Source organism: Salvia miltiorrhiza, chromosome 7 (genome assembly GCF_028751815.1).
Source record: "Salvia miltiorrhiza cultivar Shanhuang (shh) chromosome 7, IMPLAD_Smil_shh, whole genome shotgun sequence".
Classification (NCBI taxonomy): Eukaryota; Viridiplantae; Streptophyta; class Magnoliopsida; order Lamiales; family Lamiaceae; genus Salvia; species Salvia miltiorrhiza.
Genome location: NC_080393.1, coordinates 30471881 through 30477709, shown reverse-complemented (window position 1 = coordinate 30477709; position 5829 = coordinate 30471881). Strand labels below are relative to the sequence as shown.

General features: G+C 36.2%; 1 long non-coding RNA gene across 1 annotated transcript; it reads right to left on the bottom strand.

Moving 5' to 3' along the window:
- Positions 1 to 676: 676 nt before the first annotated feature.
- LOC130996024 (uncharacterized) lies at positions 677 to 3489 on the bottom strand. The gene is made up of 2 exons (XR_009092355.1): positions 1564 to 3489; positions 677 to 968 (listed from the first exon to the last, which is right to left on the bottom strand). It is a non-coding gene; the product is annotated as an uncharacterized LOC130996024 (long non-coding RNA).
- Between the last annotated feature and the right edge of the window lie 2340 nt (positions 3490 to 5829).

Below are 5829 nucleotides of genomic sequence, written 5' to 3'. Positions count from 1 at the left end.
CAGCAGCAGCAACCGGCGTGAGCAGCAAAGCAGCCGGCAGAGCGCAGCAGCGCCGACGTGAGCAGCAGAAATTGATCGTTTCAATATTAGGACTATTACGATTTTTATTTTAATGTATAATTAGCTTAGAATTTATTTTGTAAAAAATTACTATGGATCCGGGTCTGGACCCGAGATCCAATGGATCTCATGGATCTGGGTCTGGATCTCATTTTTTTGGATCCAATGGATCTGGACCGGATCTGGATCTAAGTATAAAAACATGGATCTGGATCTGGACCAAGCAGGATCCGGTCCAGATCCGGCCCATTGCCATCCCTAGACGTAGGTGTTTTATCACCAAACTGGGTAACTACTCTTGGTGCATTGTTCTTTACTGTTTTAGTACAATTTGTGACATTTGGTCACTAATTTTATAGCAATGAAAATACTACAACTGATACGATGTAATCGTAGTATAAATAGCAAATCGAGTATCGTATCAACATGGACTGATAATTGAAAACACCCTAATAATCCTAATAAATACTATAACAACATCCAAACAAGCGCAAAAATGATGGATAATCAAAACTAGACTCAACTAAGAAAATAAACTCAGGAAAAAAATGTCACAGCCCACTATCCCAATGACGGGTTAACCGGGGTTATGACTTGGGATGAACAATAAGAAACGGAAATTAAAGGGGATTTACTAAGTAACCAACATTAATAACAAACTAGTGGTATATATATATATAACCACTTGGGTAATTCACAAACGAGTCTGCCATAACGACTAGACCCCAACTGAAAGTTAATTAAAATGAAGTAGTAATAAGTTCAAGTAGAAATGATAAATAAGTCAGAGTGTTTGCAGCGGAAAAACGTGTGAGTTATGCATATGGAGATGCATACTCAAGGTTTCATTACATAAACATCAAAAGGGAAATCCGCTCAACACCGATCCATTCCATCGCCTGCTCAACCTGCACATTTAGAAATACATGCAGGGCTGAGTATAAAAATACTCAGTGACATAAGCCGAAAATACAACATGCATACATATATAAATTGAACTGCCAACAGTAACACACAGGGGTTTTCTTGAATGACCTGCGCTTACTAAAACATTTCATTCATTTTCATAAAGGTGGATGCGCATCCCATTTTCAGTCTATATGATCCATATCTGTCCTTTCTGTCACGCGCCGGGAAGGAGGCCTCCTTACCACGGACGCCAAGACCGGTCGCAAGCGACTCGCGGTCTCCATGAGTGTACACGTTAACCCTAGCTAGCGACCTTTGTCTAGCATAGGATCCCAATTGGATTTCCTTTAAAGTTGGCGAACCAACACAGATAGGATACATATAAAAACATAAACATTTTTGGCAGTCAATCATTTCATAAACATTTCATTTCATTTCATGAACATTTCATTTTCATTTCATAAGAGTCATTTATCATTTGGGCATAATAATAAACTGAAATTAACAGTTAAAATCATCTCATGCATATATTCGTATAAGAGGCCTACGACACGCAGGGGATCTCTATATACGTATAGTAAAAGTAATGCCCACCTCAATTGTTCTTAAAGCTGGCGTGGAGTCGTTTCTTCTTCGGCTTCACTTTCTGTCGCCCGGACCTTCATTGATGAAGAGTCGATAAGTTCGTGAAGAAATTGTCATAAGACAAAGTCTAATTCTACGTGCCTAGGGTATCTTTTAATGTTTTAGGGTTCTAGCATCCATAATTCGTTACATTAAAGACAGTCAAAAATCAATCATACCTCGTCTAATCTCATTCAAACACATAGGCAACACAAACACATAAGGCACATAAGAATCACAATCAAACATCATCAAAACATGCTCTGTTTTTACACTGACTCAACTTCAAAATTTAATCTGTTCTGACTCCGACATCTCCTGGACTCTAGACTCATACCAAAAGAAAGATCTTCGAGTCTAGTTTCATATAAAAAAAAGTAGAGTCGAAAACTCCAAGTGGTTTGAGAGATATGACGTTTTTACCACGATCTACCATGTTCGGCAGTTTTGAACAATCGAAAACTTGGATTTTTGAAAAATAGTAAACGTTGTCAAACTGGGCTCAACTTTGGTGGATATCTAGCTAACACAATAAGGTTAATACCATAAAAATTTGGAAATCTAGATCACACAGGAAGCTACTGAAATGAATGACTCTTTCCTCTGTTCTCTGAAATTCTCGGTAGTAATGTGCAGTTTAGGTTTTGCATTTTAAAGAAGTATCAAACGAAGTTGTAATGGCTTGAAATTTTACCAGGGTACTCAAGACTCATGTAGGGACTTGCTATAAAATTTTCAAAGCTATTAGACATCGACAAACCGTCGATCACAGTAGGTCAGTAGGCCTACGAAATTCATATTTATAAGTCCTTAAAAAAATAATTTATATAAATCAAGAAATAAGAGTTTAATCCCAAAAATATTCATTAAAAGTCCATCATAATTTAAATAAAAGAACGGACCTCATTTAAAATAAATAGTCCCAAACTCGTTACGCACATATACTAAATCTTTCATGAAACATCCTTTAAAATAAACTTTGATACATAGAAAATAATTCAACAACTTGAGCTCTTAAGAGGTTGTTTTGCAACAGACATCAAATCTGCCTCGGATCTCCAAATGAGGCTCCAAAAGACATTCTGGAAACTAGACATTTCAAGGATCATTCTCCAATTTGAATCGAATGAAAAAAAATTCAAACGAGCAAGATATGCCCTCTCAAAGATGGATATTTAACAAGCAAAAATCTGAAAATTTCAGATTTCCAGATTACAACCAAGTCAGTGGGCTTTCTTTAAAAATTCATATCTCCCTTTACAAAACTCCACTGGGAACCCCAAGGGTCAATCTGGAAACTAGGGAGAGATCATAACACTCTACAGTTGGATTTACTCCAAGAACATTCATGGTTTAGAAGATATGACTGTCTAAAGTTCAGTGCACAAAAAGAGTTCAAGTTTGGCAGATTTAGAACATAAATCGGAAAAACCACTTTAGGCTTCACCAAAAATTCTAAAACTGAACAAGTAAGTTCCCAACATGTCAGTGAATATTCAGTAGAAAGATAGGCTTGAGAATCAAAGATTTAAGTCGGCCTTTGCCACCTCAAAGTCGTAGGTTTGTAAAATCTACTGGATGGTACAAGGAATAAGAACTAGATTTCAAGAATTTATACCGGTTGTTTCCCTTACTCAAAAATGGTGAGACCGATGTCAAAAGAAAGATACGGGAGTCTAGAGTGACATATTCAAGTTTCAAAGGTTTTCACCGATTGAAACTTTACTTATGGCCTCCCAAAGATTGTTTACCAAAAATGTATTCCAGATGGGCAGTGATGTTTACAAATTCATAAATAAATCATAAGAGCTCCAAACCTTCTGAAATTTTACCAAAGTATAGAAAACATATGAAAGATGATACACAATTAATTTGGGAATTTTTGGGAACCGTTTGGATGGCTGTAATCGCCTTGCAAAACACTGCCGAGCAGTGTGCTTATGGCAGATTCGCTGCCTTACCTCATGCACGGTTTTTCACCCAATAAACTCTACCAAAATAATCATCCAAAATCATAAAACATATCCTCACATAATATAGCACACAAATGTGTAAAAATCCATGGCCATAAAGCATTTTCAGTTGAGAAAAAGCAAAGAAAAACTCCCCCTCGAAGCACAACCTTCACTCTATAGTTTTCCCACACTCTCCCTTGCTTTGCTACTTCTCTTGGGGCTTCAAAGGCTTCTATGGAGTGTGATAATGGTGGGAGAAAAGTTGTGAGAGTGGGAGAAAGAATGTAGTGGTGGGGGAAAAGGAGTAGTAGTGGGTGGAGAGGTAGGAGTAGTGGTAGGGAAAAAGATTAGTGGTAGGGAAAAGAAAATATTAGTGATGGTAGGGAAAAAAGATTAGTGGTAGGGAAAAGAAAATATTAGTGGAGGATAATGGGGTGTTACATTAAGTAAATATAAAAATGTGGTGTAGTAATAACCCATGTGTAAGAAAAAAAAATATATGTAAGACTAATCATCAATTAATAAAATGCTAGAGCATAAAACTCTTTTGATCAAAATTAGAATAAATAGCACTAACATTAGTGCACTCTCTCAATTTATAAATACATCATAGGAAAATAATTTGAGAAAAATATTGATGGAAAATTTTTATAACTCATCATTCCTAAATTTCTCGGTAAAAATAAATAAATACATAAATTTTTTTTTTTCGATTTGAAAACTCAAAATAAATCTTTAAGCTCCATCATTCTCTTAATGGACTCAAAATATATTTTGAGTGCATCATCCGTTGAAATAAAAATAAAAATAAATTATCACGTATGTAATCATCAAATTCACATAAGTCCGTATTTTATTAATGGATGCTGAACCCTAATTACCATAAGAAATCCTTAAATCAATAATTAAAAGTCTATAATCCTTAATAAAAAGTCGGGGCATTACATACTATCCCCCTTAACATAAATTTCGTCCCGAAATTTGTACCTCAGAAAATAACTTTGAGTACTTCACTTTCCTGTTAGACGGTAGTCTATTATTGACCATGATATATTCATAGGTCCCTTACTATCGGTATTGACTTAGTCCTTAGTACCTGAACTTCCCGATCTAAGATAGATTTGGATCTTCCTTCGTAACTCAAATATTGACTAATAATAATGTTGTTCTTATGGATCATATGCTTTGAATCGTAAACATACTTCTCTATATTGCGACACATGGGATACATTACGCACATTCTCAAAGCTTAGCGCTAACGCCAACCAGTAAGTTATTGGGTCTATCCTTTCTACAATCTCGTATGAGCCTATAAAACGGTTTAGGTTTACCCTTTACACCGAATCTAACGATTCCACTTGATGGAGAAACCTTCAGAAAAATTTTCTTTACATCCTCAAACTATAGGTCCTTTCGGCGCTTGTCAGCATATGACTTCTGTCTATCCTGGGCCTCCTTGATTCCTTTTTCTGATTTGACGGACGATCTCAATCATCTCGCCATTTCATCCCAACAAAGTGGTGATCTATATTTCCTCAGGTATAACGCCTCATTTGCCAATCTATCGATAGTCGATTGATAACTGGTATTATATGTCTCACAATGAGTGGCAAAAACATGTTCTCAGCTTTCACCCCGGTTTAGCTCGGTCGTCCTCAACATACCTTATTAATAATTTCTATGTCGTTTAAGCGGAACTATAATGACTAATATCTCTAGAGCATTCTTAAGGCAACTTAAACAGTTTGTAAGGAGACCAACCATTTCGAGCATGTAGGCAATCAGCCTAAAACGCCGTTATAAACTTTTATTCATTCATCGAAGGAATCTCGAGTCATGTGGGCATTGACTGCCCCCTTTCGTGACAACCTTTGCTTAAGTATGATGGATTCGAAAAAAATCCATCTCGACAACGAAATTCATTGGTTCGTTAAGGGCTCAGTTTGTCCCAAACACGACATTAAGCTTGACTTTATGAGCTCGAAGACTCAAAGTAACAATGTGATATGTTGTAAAACCTTCACTTGCTAGCACGCAAGACATATTTCAACAAATGAGGTTACATCTCGTTTCATTCCTCCTAACTAGAATTTTCTAGATCTTAATACATCTTAGTACTTCCTGGTGACAGTATATGGGTGCCATGGCTTTATCTTATTCTTAAGTTCATTGTCATGGACATGCATATCTTCCCTTCAAAGAAGATAGTATTATCTGATTCGTCGTTTGTAATTCTTGAAACTTCTTATCCTTATTCTTCCTCGTAGCTTCTCCATCTTTT